We start from the raw sequence: 13,867 nt of genomic DNA on the forward strand, positions 1-13,867 counted from the left end.
TTCATCAAAGATAATTATTATTATTTGGGAAAATGTCAATAAAAATCATTTGATCAAGCCACATATTGTTTAATGGATTGTGAATGCCAGTTAAGCACATATTCTTAATTTCTTTCGGTCAAGTTACAGTAACTCTGCATGTTGCACTTTTGATTAAATGGATTTCCATACTTTAAAAGCTTTTGAAATTTTCATTTATTGTTTCTTCATTTGTTCATACTTGTTTCCTGCCTGGAAGGATCAACATTGTGGTCATGTTGCCCGAGTGTAAGCTGGAGCTATCCTAAATATGTTAAAAGAATTGATAAAATAACAAATTACAATATCTTTGTTTTCTCAAATATTTTGCAATTCATTCTGGAGTAAGTGCCCAAGCTTATCTGCTGGATGACATCCTATCAGACTAGGACAGAGATTCTGTGGCTGACACACAGATTTCAAATACCCAAATGCAAATTCCAAATGTCTGTATGGAATTAAATAATCACTCTACTGTGCCTCTGGTAGTGATGGTCTTGAACCATCAAGGTCAATGGAAAACTCCTCCTTCCATGAATATTTAGCCTTGGAATCCCTTTGAGTCTGAACTCCTTCCATGAATATTTAGCCTTGGAATCCCTTTGAGTCTGAAGGAGGTGCTGCTACTATGCTCTTTCTACTAGACATGAGTACGTAGCTTTGGGATCACCTAGTAATAATGTTGAAGCTACATTCTAGGAATTTTCGAAACAGGGGGACTAAGAGGCTAGATTTAGGGATGGTGGTAGGTGGGGGTTTGGGGGTAGAGCCCTGTTGCCCTTATTTTAAATTTTGAAATCGTTACCCTTTAGTTGCGGGCTTGGTGATTTCCCGAAGTTATGTCGTGTTTCGCGTCCCTTTTCTAAGTTAGTCGCAGAGTAGAAAGTTCTAAAAGTCTCCGATTGCTCGATATTTCCCATCTTGTGTTTGGTCGCTCTATCGCGGGTTGTAGAAAGTTCGCAAGTCCCGACCATAGGTTCATTAGTTTGCATTTTCCCCAATCGAGCGACTTGTCAAATCTTTCCTTGGTTTCGGGGCGCCGCCTTTGTGTCAGGTTTTATACGGACTAATGCTGTTTGCCTTGTTAGCAGGAACAAGTCGAATTAAAGGACCGTTTAAAAAGGCGAAGTAAATGCACCATTTAAGGCATGTCACATAATTTAAGTACACGAACGGGGTGGCGGATGATTTTTGAACTGGTCTCCATTTTTTTGAATTCTCTAAGTGTATCATCTAGCTTGTGCTCATGCAGAGTATAATACAAAATGAGTGGGTAAGCATGCGAGACATGGTGACGAAGCAATTGAATTTTGAAACCTTTTTGCAGGAGCTAGAAGTAGGAGAAAGAACTCCGCTACGAGAGAAAATTGTTCAGTGTGGTTTGGCCTCTGCAACTGGTTTCCCATTTGCCGTTCCCTGCACAGATTTGGTTGTTGCCTGCTCTGAGAGATACAACCCTGAGACTCAGGAAATTCGGGCGGAAGGTGGTAGGGTAGTCGCAAGAATTAACCCTGAAAACGTTTCCCACATTTTGTGCCTTCCTGAAAAAGAAGCTGCTGAGAATATGTCTGTTACAGTTTGCGAGGAATATTTCCGCGCGCATGGAGACTTTTGCATGAATTATATAGTCGGGAACTGGTTGAAGTCAGAAAAGGGAGGTAAGTCTCAGCTGCCCACCAAGCTTAAAAGAATGCATTTCAAAGATGAAGTTGCGAAGATTATAGTTCTTTTGCACCGTGTTGTGGGTAATAATTCCACTAAATTTTTCGAATTCTGGATGTGTCACTTCATTCTTATTATCTATGCTCCCGAAAGTTTCATTAACTGGGCCTCCATCATCAGTTTTCATTTCAATGAGCAATTGCGGAATTTCCGCAAGTTCCTAGTCTTTCATATGTGCTCATATCTTGTTTACATTCTAGCTAGCCAAGAGTCTGCTTGGTCGGGTTTAGAGCTACATCACCCTCCTCCTGTTTTCGCACCTGTTTAACGGAAATTTCCTCAGCTAACCATGCGGAAGGGTATACATGCTTTTTCCCGCGTTAATGATGTGTTCTCAATGGACTTAGTCAGAAAATTAGAAGGAAACCTTGGCCTACGGTTTTCCCATGTCTCTGTTGACCTTGTGATGAAATTTGGAAGCTTTTACACCCAATTTGACCGGTTCTCATACCTTAGAATTGGGGTTTTTGAGAAAAAGCCACTGAAATTGCCCAGTTTTCCCTCTGATTATATTGTGTTTTTAGAAGTCTTCCGCCAAATGTCTATGGTAAATGTGAATTACTTGAATATGGGAAAGAAGGGATACTCTTTTCCATTGTCCACCAGTGTCTTTTGCTGTAGATCTAATGGTGCTGCCAAGGCAGTGGGAACACTTCTAGAGAAGTTCCATTTTTCGTCCCTACCATCCAGAAGCAGCTTTGACAGTAAAGGGTATGTGAGACACCATTTGTATGGAGCCAAGGGTTATATGCATCGCCCTGAGCTTGAATATTTCTGGGAGGATTGTTTAGATGATGCTGAATTATTCAAGAGGAGTTATATGAGGCTCTCCTTACAACAGATTCACACCCTTGGTGTTTCCTTCAATGTTCCTGATGATGTTACTGAAGATGAGGTCATTATTGACCCAGAGTATCACACTGTTGCTAATGCAGTCCCTTTGGAGGTTGATTGGTCTAGAGAAGAGGTTTCAGACTTGATGATTTGTACTGCTCCTGTATTAAGAAGAACATTTGATTGGCTGAACAGCAAATGGAAACAATAGGGCATCTCTTCTCAAAGTCAGAAATCTTCATCTCGCAGAGAGCATGGAGCAGTTTCCTCTTCCCCTGTTCAAACACCAGCAGTTAAGTCTACAAATAGGCCGCTAAACAAAAACTCTCAGTTAGGCGGTGATGGAGAAAAGTCTGAAGAAACTACTGCTAGGATGAAGTCCACTTGTGAACGGGATGACCGAGCTACACCACCCAAAGGAAAATCACCTCTCTGTGATTCTGAAGGTATTTATCAACAAATAATAGATGATCAGTCTTTCTTTGCTTTGCTTGAAATCCCCTCCTCTCTTGTACAAAGTACCCCCGACATTATCAATAGAGGGTCAAAATCTGAAATAACCTCTCCAACTTGGTTGAAGACAGAGGTTGAAAAGAAAATAAAAGTTTCCACTCCTGTCTCCATTGAAATAGACAAAGTTGCATTGCTGCTACAAAGTTCTCATAAGCCTAAAAAGGCTAAACAAATGTCTCTGATTATCTCTGATTTTGTGTCTGGCCACCAAATCTTAGAAATTGCTGATCCTGTTGGGAGTATAGATGCAAGTAATGTAACAGAGAAGGATTATAAGATCAGCCATGTGGATATGGGACCCTCTACCTTGGAAGGGGATGTATATCATGTTGACTTCTCAGTCCATGCATTGATCAGGAGAGCACAAGAACAAAAGAAGAAGAATCTTGAGCTCCAATCCCAAGTGCAATCATTGAAGGATTTCATTTCATCCTTCATAAATCCTATTGCTGGAGAGTCTTCAAGTTCACAAGTTCAAGGAATTGATCCAGACATTGTGAGAAAAGTCAAAGGTAACTTAGGATATGCCAAAGTTGTCATTGACTGGATTGATGAACTGTATAGTGTTGGCATCAGTTATATTACTAAGTTCAGAATGTTGTATGTAAATATTTGGAATAAAAGAAAGGAGTTGTTAACAGAGCTGCAACAGGTTAGGAGAGAACATGGGAGCATTTTTGTGCTCTCAATGGAAGTCACAGAGCTCATGTCGTTGAGCCACACCATTTTAACCATCGAGAAAATAGTTGGACATCCTGGAGAGGTTAATCCTATTTGGCGTGACTCATTGGATTGGAAGGAAAAGATCTATCGTGACTATATTGATGACATTGAGAATGCTCTGAAGCATTACTTGAGTGATTTGCTGAAAATAAAGGAGAAGCTTTGTGCTCTGGATGTCGACCTTATGGACAGTTTCGAAGAGAATGTGTCGGAACTTAGTGAAATGATGCATCAATTCAAAGACAATTATCAGAAGAATGTCAGGGACCCTCAAAGCATATTTTGGAATCTTTTAAAGCATTGGGTCGCCTACAAATACACACCTCTACCTTTGAATCCGAGATGGACGAGATGCACAAGAACATAGCTGCTACTGATGGGTTGATTGAAAAGTGGAAAACAAGGTTGCGGATCACTACTATACCAGAGGACCCGAATATGGAGCCATCTATGAACAGGACCGCGAATATAGACAAAGGATCAAAACTTAAGAGGCAACACGTGTTGAGCAGGAGGTGGAGATTGTTGATGATGGTGAATTGGGAGTTGAATAGGTGGTGGTAGTTTCATGTTCGATGTTTTAATTTCTTTTCTTGATCATTGGCCGGGAGGCCTAAAGACTTTATATTTTTTTTAAATAACGGTTTTCTTCAAGAAACCGTTATCTTTCATGTTTTAAAGATCTGGATTTTGTTTCTGGTTTAGATCTTTTGGGCAAACTTTGTTTTTCTCTCAAGAACAAAAACTTCTTTAAACAATTTTTTGTTCATTGTTTTGAATATAGGAAATTTGCTGGTGGCTTCAGATATTCGTAATCTTTGAATTATGGCGTGTGAATGCTTTCTGTTCTTTTGAATGGTTATCGGTGGATGCATCTATATTTGAAGTGGTGAATGGTTTCAGTCTTTCTATTGCTGCAGGAATATTGTATTTGAATGGTATTTTATAGCAATCTTGTTGTTTCAAAATCTTGGAAAATCTAAAAAGTATTTGTATGTTGTGAATGCCTTTTCAAAGCTTTCTGGTGAAAAGCTCTTTCCTTATTTGCTTTCTGGTTAAAAGTATTTCAGTTAATTTCCGTTCATTGAATATCATCAGAAGGTAGCTGCCACCTTGAAAAATAAGCAGAGAATCAGTCAGTAATTAGTTTGTTTAGATTGGTTCAACTGTGGTTACATTTGTCACCTTTGTGGGCGTGAGAATATAGAGTTAGGTGATAAATCCGTTAACCAACAAGCCCCTAGCAGGTTTGAGAAGTAGTACTCTTCATAGGGGTTTGAGACTGGGTTGGAATGAGGTTTTGATGCGTATTCATAAGATTTTTGTGATTGCTTAGGGTGTGGGTTGGGCCCATATAACATTACAGTTAGGATTAGTGGCACAAAGATCCAATATTTTTTTAAAAAAAACAGGACTTTTGATTGTATTGTCAAGGGGATGCTTGGGTGTCTTGAGTGTGGTTGGGAGACATGAGGTTTTCCCTTGAGCATCTTGGGCATTTCTACATGTCTTGGTGGTGTCCAAAATAAGGGGATGTTTTGGAAATGTCCATCTTTGAGGCAGATGTCGCCAAGTACATAGTTGTTTAGCCCAAGCAATAGGTTTTAAGAGTTGTTTTTCACCATGAATGCTGGCACCTAGGGTTTGCAATAAAGGACCAAACAGCCTTTAGGTGAGCTTTATTTCTAAGGCGCAGCAGGAGCAGAGTAAACCTAAACCAAAATACGAAGGTGCAGACCTGAGCAAGGTACAATCAGCAGATCTGTAGGTGAATTTTAATCAATTGTCCTTCAATCTGATGCGAATCTTGTTAGCTTATAGGGCAGATCATAAGGTCAGGCATAGGGGCAATGTTGCATGGTCTGATTTTGGCCACTTTGGAAGACATTTACATCAGGTTTGGAGCAGATATTAATGGAATCAGATCTGATTGCACTTAAATTCCATCAGCAGATTGTCATGTACAGATTTGAAACGAAGTTTTTGAAGGCATAATTAGTGTTGTAAGATGGTGAAAGGATTAGGTGTTCTTTTAGTATTTTACTTAAATAATCCCTGATCCATGTTTGTTTTCTTTCTCAAGCTTATTGCAAGGAGGAAGCATCAAAGATGGAACATCTTAACAACACAAGCGTGGAAGATAGGCATTAATACTTAAAAGGCATGGAAGATAGGCATCATATTACAAAGGACGAAAGCAAGAGGTGCTCAAGTGTTCGCGAGGAGGATTCAAGTCTCACTTTCAACACAAGGGGATATCAGGAATTAACAAAGATAAAGATACGGTAATCTTGAATTTCCTTTGGAAATCCAAGAATCATGGCCAGTACAAGGTGGCAACTCAGTCAGATACACCATGAACAAAGGTTTCTACGTTGGGCATGGGCATCACAAAGTCTACATTAAACATCATCAAGGTGGAAATACTACAACGGAGTGAATCAAGCAACATCTTCAAGGTTAAGATACCCCGACACAAGGATCATCAAACATATACTGCATCAAGCATATGTTTATATTTCAAGACCAAGGAATATTAGGAGAAGGTAGGATGTTCAAAATGAAATACTCCACAAGGAGGCAGACCCTTGATGTAATGTACCCAACCGCACGGTACCTGAATTTCACCTTCGACAGGTTTTCACTCTTGGCAAGATTACACTCTCGGCATACTACACCTTCGGCAAGTTTCACTCTCGGCAGGATTACACTCTCGGGCGTACTACACCTTCGGCAGGTTTCACTCTCTTTAGGATTACAATCTCAAAGCACTACACCTTCGTCGGGTTTCACTCTCGGCAAGATTACACTCTCGGCATACTACACCTTCAATGGGTTTCACTCTCGGCAAGATTACCAATCGTAGATATTACCTCCGTTGATAAGATTATTGTAGGTATGGGAATGAATTGTCAACACAGAGTATACACCAACAACATGGAATGGCCAAGAACTAAATATTTGTAATTATATTTCCACACGGTAGAGATAGATCCAACAACGAAGTACAAAGTGAAATATCAGAAATGATATCTCCAATGGTAGACTAGGGTGGCTGCTAACCACCGAAACTGCAATTACAGAATAGGGAGGATCTTGCACCTCTGAAATTGCAACCGAACGGAACTCCAACAGGAATTGGCAAATACAAAAAAAACATCAAATTCACCATACCTACAACTATGTCAAACTCGACCTTATAAATGGGCTCGAAGAAGTTTCCCGAAGGGTTACAAGCAGGCCGCCAATAGTTTATTATTTAATTAATTTGGGCCCCTTTATTTAATAATTAAATTAATTAATTAAATAAGTCATGATATTATGTAAAATGTAGGACCACTTAATTAATTAACTTAATTAAGTGACTTTATTAAAATTGGGGACATTACAGTCCTCCTAGCCCAAAGATTGCTTGCCCTCAAGCAATCCGTAACTAGCTGCCATCTGACAAGTTCCAGGATCCCAGACCATGCGCGAATGTTGGTAGTCGTATCCACTGAAAGCTTGATGCCGCACTATGATTGTGAGCACCACCTGCAAATCTCCAATCAGCTTGCGTTGCTCCAGTTTGATATAACCATTGCCTTGCTCAGAGTTGAGGAATAACTCATCAAAATCCAACTTGCTTTCTTCATATAGATGCCACTCACAAGGAGAGATGACAATCATGGACGCCTCATGCCCAACCAAAGTATAAACTTTGTATTCAACCAACTGTAGAGATTGCTCTTGTAAGGGATCATTGCTAGACTTCGCATCTCCATGAAGTTGATCAACCACTATTGGCTTGACAAAATTCATACGAACATCTTCATCCTTGCAGTTATCATGAAAGTTTAAGCGTTCTCCACTTGAAGGGACAATTGTTGTCTCTGGCCTATCCATATCCTCCTGTCCATGGGGTGAACATGTGAACTTGTCTTCATCTTTCTTTGATTCTGATTGAGTTCCTAATTCAAGATCCAACTCCTCTTTTCTTTTCCTTACAAAATAACTATCAAAGAATTCAGTAGCCTTGATCTCCTCAGGTTCACTTGAGTATTCATCAAAGATTCTGATAACCTCCTCATGCACAGGTATACTTTTTCATATCAAAACTAGATATTCTTGAAATGTCAGAAGATTCTTCCTCTTTTGATATTTGTTATACCATTTGGTGATTTTATTGGCAGCAATTTCATTATCCCTTCCATTTCTGTAGTCATCCCAAGCATTCCATAGGCTGGGAGGATTTTGGCTCTAATACCATTGTAATGTACCCAACCGCATGGTACCCGAATTTCACCTTCGACAGGTTTTCACTCTCGGCGTACTACACCTTCGACGAGTTTCACTCCCGGCAGGATTACACTCTCGAGCGCACTACTCCTTCGGCGGGTTTCACTCTCTCCAGGATTACAATCTCAGCGTACTACAACTTCGGCGGGTTTCACTCTCGGCGTACTACACCTTCGGCAGGTTTCACTCTCGACAAGATTACCAATCGTAGATATTACCTCCGTTGATAAGATTATTGCAGGTACGGGAATGAATTATCAACGCAGAGCATACACCAACAACATGGAATGGCCAAGAACTAAATATTTGTAATTATATTTCCACAGGTAGAGATAGATCCGACAATGAAGTACAAAGTGATATATCAAAAATGATATCTCCAACGGCAGACTAGGGTGGCTGCTAACCACCGAAACTACGATTACAGAATAGGGAGGATCTTGCACCTCCGAAACTGCAACAGAATGGAACTCCAACTGGAATTTGCAAATACAAAGAAAACATCAAATTCACCATACCTACAACTATGTCAAACTCGGCCTTATAAATGACCTCCGAGAAGTTTCCCGAAGGGTTACAAGCAGACTGACAATAGTTTATTATTTAATTAATCTGGGCCCCTTTATTTAATAATTAAATTAATTAATTAAATAAGTCCTTATGATATTATTAAAAATTTAGGACCACTTAATTAATTAACTTAATTAAGTCACTTTATTAAAATTGGGGACATTACACTTGAATATCTAAGAGGATTTCATCAAGGCAAGCTATTCAAGTGTAGGCACCATGAAGTTGGGAGCAACATCATCAGGATGAAATGCAACCCAAGTTCAAGATTCCCAAGTTATAAGATGAAAATGCAAATGTGATCAAGTTAGATAGTTTCAGAAGAGTTAAGCAAAGTCAGAAAGTTTACTTGATCACCCAATGATGATGCAATTTTGGAATATGACCCATCTTCATCGCATTAGGCACTTGGATAATGTTGAGTATCAAGGGATATGGCTCAATCACAAGCATTTGGTGTGATGATCTACATGAGGGGCAAGCTAAGGTGGCATCCAGTCATCATCCAACCAATCAAGGCGGCACGTCCAAGTTCAATGTATCATACACATCTACTGGATGGAGCAAGTGACACATGGCACTGCATTGGAAATTGTTTCATATACCTAACCTCATTTCTTATTGGTCAACATTCAAAGGACATGTGTCCTAAGCATCGTAATGTTATCATTGGTCAAGAAAGAGTTAGTCGTAACTAATCCTAATTAGAGTTTTATTGTTAAATCTTGGCCATTGATTCTAAATCAATCTAGGCCATTCATTTGTAATTGGAAAATCTATAAAAGGCCTAGCCTTTTCATTTGTAAGGGTTAATAGTGAATAGACAGTCAGCAAAAAATTAGTGAATAGACAATAGTTAGCAGTTAGAAGTAGTAGTAGAGTAGGAGGAAGCTTGAAATTGTTGCCAAGACTTGTCAAAATCAATTCAATATTTTCATTGAAGTTATGGTGGATGTGTTGGTTGAAAATTTTGTACACTTGGGGAAATATACAAAATTGTGGTTTCAACCACAGTGTGTGAGTAAAACTCTCCTAATTAAGGGAAGACTCCCCCTATCTAACTACAACTTTAAAAATAAAATGGGATGGGACAACAGTCTTTCATCTTCTTTCAAGAAAGCCAATATCCTTTTCTCTTCACAGAAAATTGATAGCAATTTAACATAAAACAACAGTAACAACTTTTTGAAATAAAATGAGAGAAAGGAAATGAAGTTTCCTGAAAGCTCAAAGACTTCCGTCACTTCCTGCGAGACAGGACAACAAATATCAAGCTCAAAGTCTTGATTATATGATGTCCTATCTACCCTTTTCTATACTAACACTATCAAGAACAAATTATAACAGCTCAAAGACTGTGATATCTTATTCTTTTCTACATAAAACAATGGGTAGTAGTATAAGCGCAAAGACTCAGCTATTTCTCACAAAATCTGCTTCTAAATTCTCTTAAGAATAAGTGCAAGCACAAAGACTTACAGCTCCTCTCAAAACAATATTTATTCTAATTTATATTAACCTCAAATACTTGCAGCACAAAGACTGCAAATCAAATTCGATTAAGTTCTTTGGAGAAACACTTGCAAGAAAGATAATATAGAACACAAACTGAAGAATGTAGCACAAAGACTCAAAGATTGAGCAATTTCCTTCTATTTCTTTCAATTCTTGAATTCACACATGAAAGCTCAAAGACTTCTTTGCTGTAAATTTGGCAGAGATTTTGCTTGCTTTTCCAAAAGATAAAGATTATAATAGACCTCTCAAGTATTTATAGGAGAGGATTCATGAGAGAAAGGTGGGAGGATCCCAACTAACTTGAGAAATTCTCTCAACCACCAAGACTTATTCAATAACTAACTATGACTTATCCCAACTCCAGTCCTAATTGAACTCAACTTGTAGTTGCCTTACATGTAATTACAAAAGTGCAAGTAAAGACTTAACTGACAATTTATAAAAGGTTTTTACATGTGACTTGTCAAAACAAAATTACAACTTAGAGATTACAAATTTGGAAAAATACAACATAAGTGTTGAAAAACACTTAAGCTGCAGCATGTGAAGATATGAATCCTTCGAATTTCTGGATGATCATTCGTAGCTCAACGAGATTCGGTTCGTGGGTGTTCTTGGCAACAACCGTGGTCTTCACAATGGTATCATGGCACGAAGAAGCATAGAGTTGTTCTTCTCCAAGATGGACTGGATTTCGTGCAAAAAGGTTTGATGTTTCATCAGAGCTTGAATTGAATCAATTGAGAATTGTTCACTCCTCCATTCATTATGAATCCTCATTTGTAGATCTGCAAGAACTTCTTCTTCCAGTATCAGCTCTCCATTCTGACTCATTATGTTGCAAGAGGCTTTTTCACAATGGGAAACAATACCTTGAAATACTTCACCCCGCAATCTTATTGCATCATCAATTTCCTCAATGAGGGATTTGAGAACAAGAGCTTTGTTCTCCAGAAGTTCTTCAAATTCCAAGTACTTGACCCTGGAAGAAATAATGGCATTCTCCTAAAGAACACTCAATTGTTGTTGGGGCATGGTGCGTCAGATTGTCAAACTACCTTCAACCGTTTCCAAATTTTGTTTGAAAGTGTCGGAGGTATGATTCAATTTCTCTTCAATGGCCTCCAACTTAAACATCATTTGGAAAATGTCTTTCAGCACTTGTGCACATAGATCATGAAGTTCATCCACCCAAGAATCCAATGCTTGTACTTTCTTGGCAGCTCTTTCAACTCCACGAATCGACTCTTGGGAACCGGAAGAACTTGTAGGATTATTCCCTTCAACAACAGGTTTTGTAATTTTATGAACAGCTGCAACAAGTTGCCGGTTCTCCTCTTCTAGCTTGTCTTTCTTTGCTAGGAGTTCGTCATACCGCTGCACTAGTGAGGCTACAGATTGCTGGGCATTGTGTTTGACCACTTCATGTGTTTGTTTGCTCAATTCTATCCTTGTAACCCTGTAATCAGCAGCTTGTATTTCCTCACGTGGCTTATCCGTAAGGGGCTCAACAATTTCTACCACTTTCCTCTTATTGCTATCAACGGTTACTCTTGAGATTGTCTTGGCCTTTTTAGCAACCTTGGGCCTAGACTGTTTGAGTTGTTGATAATCAAAGACATTAGGAGAGATTTCCTGCTTCTTCCTCTTTGGGGTAAAAGAACTAAGCCATGGAGGTAAAACAACTAGTTCTCCTCTAGTAGCTGTTGAAAGTGAAGGAGAAGCAATTTCTGTTTGAACAGCCATGGTCACTTTGGGAGGAGTATCTGTTTGGATGGCGACCATGGTTTGCTCAATAACCAATGGGCATGAAAATTGCCTCATAAATTCTTCAAAGCCAGAAGTAGAGGTATCAATCTCTGACAAATGGATACATGCAGGAGTATCCTCGGGAATTTCTAGCAAACCCTCTTGTTGATGATCAGGAGGCGGCTCAACTGCTGAAATAGGAACGACATTCTGAGGAGACTCTTCCACTATTATGTCAGGAGGAGAAAGAGGCGTCTCAGTGGAAATTGAGGAAGGAATCTCATGAGGTGAGTCCGAAGCTAGAGACTTAGGAGCATCATCAGATTGTTGTCCTTCTTCTGGATTATCAGGATTGATCACATGAACATGAAACTGGGACTTTTCCTTTCCATGAACTGTCGCCTCCTCAGGTTGAAGCACTACTGCCCGACTAACCCACAATTTGTTCCTGGTGCCTGAAGATGATGCACCTTCCTTGTTGTCAATTTGAATCTCAGACTTACGTCCAAGAGGCCCCATAGTCATCTTCCTTCCCAATCTTGATTTTGATGAGTCTAACACCATTACCTTTAAGCCAAGCATTGGTGTTAGCAAGGATAGGCTGAAACCTTTCAAGAATGGAAGTGCACTCTTTGTGTGACCATTGGTTTAAAGGAAGTGGAGCTTCCTCAACCCTTTGTGAAATATATTCTGGATCAAGCACATGACCATCATCGATCATTCCTTGTGGAATGTCCACCAGATTCAAATCAATAACCTGCTCAACAGTAAGCCTGCAATAGTCCATCTTGAGAACCTCCATTTCTGTACGAAGATCTACCCAAATATCCTCAATACGATGCATGTGCACGAATGACTTTTTGATCTTTTCCTTCATACCCCTGTAATCAAAATCTGCCCGGATTTAAACCTTTTGAGTTTAATCTCTTGCATCTCAGTCTCTATAGCTTTGGCTTTGACAGATGTGACAAGAGAATACCGGCCAATCTTCAATGGGTTTGTTGTAGAAATCCCCATTCCGACCTTATGTCTGACAAACTGATGAGCGTGCATAGCCATGATCTGTCTTCCCAACTCCATAAGAATGATTTTATCGGTCGGGTATCTAGGAAGCATTTATGGCTGCCCACTATAGCATCCGCTCTTTTTCTTAGTGAAGCATCGCTAAGCCATCGTGCTCTTTATGTTTGCAAGAACCTCTCTTTGAAGCAATTTGAGAATCACACTAAGGGATTCCCCATCCAATTTAGCTATCATCCAGTCATTCGCCATCTTTACTTCCTTTGAGTATCATAGTGATTTAGACATTCCAAAACTAGGTTTATACATTGCACTGCCATGGGGAATCCTCCTACCTATAGGAGTTAAATATCCACCAATTTCTGAATGATTGGAGACCTATTATCATTACCCATTATGCTTGAAAAGTCTTTGAGGTTTATGTCCCCAAACTTCATCAGGCACTACACTTTATCATTAAACTATCTTAGATGTGCCTAACAACTGTCTTTGCCGCTTGGAAGAGATGTAGGTGCTCTTTTTAAACTGTTAGGCTACTTAAGTAGTAGTATATTGTTTTGTGCCTATTTTGGATGCATGTCACCTGAATGTGTTCTTTTAACCCTAGGTGTGCCCTTTGGTTGTTGCTGCTACTTCATTTGTGTTATTTCTCTTGCTATGTGCCTGTTTCAGTCACATTTGCCTTTGCCTATAGACTTGTTTTAAAAATTTTCATATGGGTGCCCTATTCAGGAAAAGATGTACAATTGTATACACTTCCAGGGCTCACCTGTATTGTCCCCTTTTCAGTTCGTTCCTATTCCTGAGTGATTAGCCTATCATTCTGACCCTTGTGTTGTCGAGAAATATGTATATCTTATGTGTTGGTAGTAATGTCATTTGTTAGTAGTTAGTTAGCCGACGGGTAGGTAGTTGGAGTCGC

At 39.4% G+C, this 13,867-nt stretch overlaps 1 protein-coding gene across 3 annotated transcripts in view; it reads left to right on the forward strand.

Annotated features, from left to right (window-relative positions):
- Nucleotides 1-13,867, forward strand: part of LOC131030393 (GPI ethanolamine phosphate transferase 1) — a 246,115-nt gene that overhangs the window by 198,882 nt on the left and 33,366 nt on the right. The window lies entirely within an intron of this gene.

This window comes from Cryptomeria japonica, chromosome 7 (genome assembly GCF_030272615.1).
Source record: "Cryptomeria japonica chromosome 7, Sugi_1.0, whole genome shotgun sequence".
NCBI lineage: Eukaryota > Viridiplantae > Streptophyta > Pinopsida > Cupressales > Cupressaceae > Cryptomeria > Cryptomeria japonica.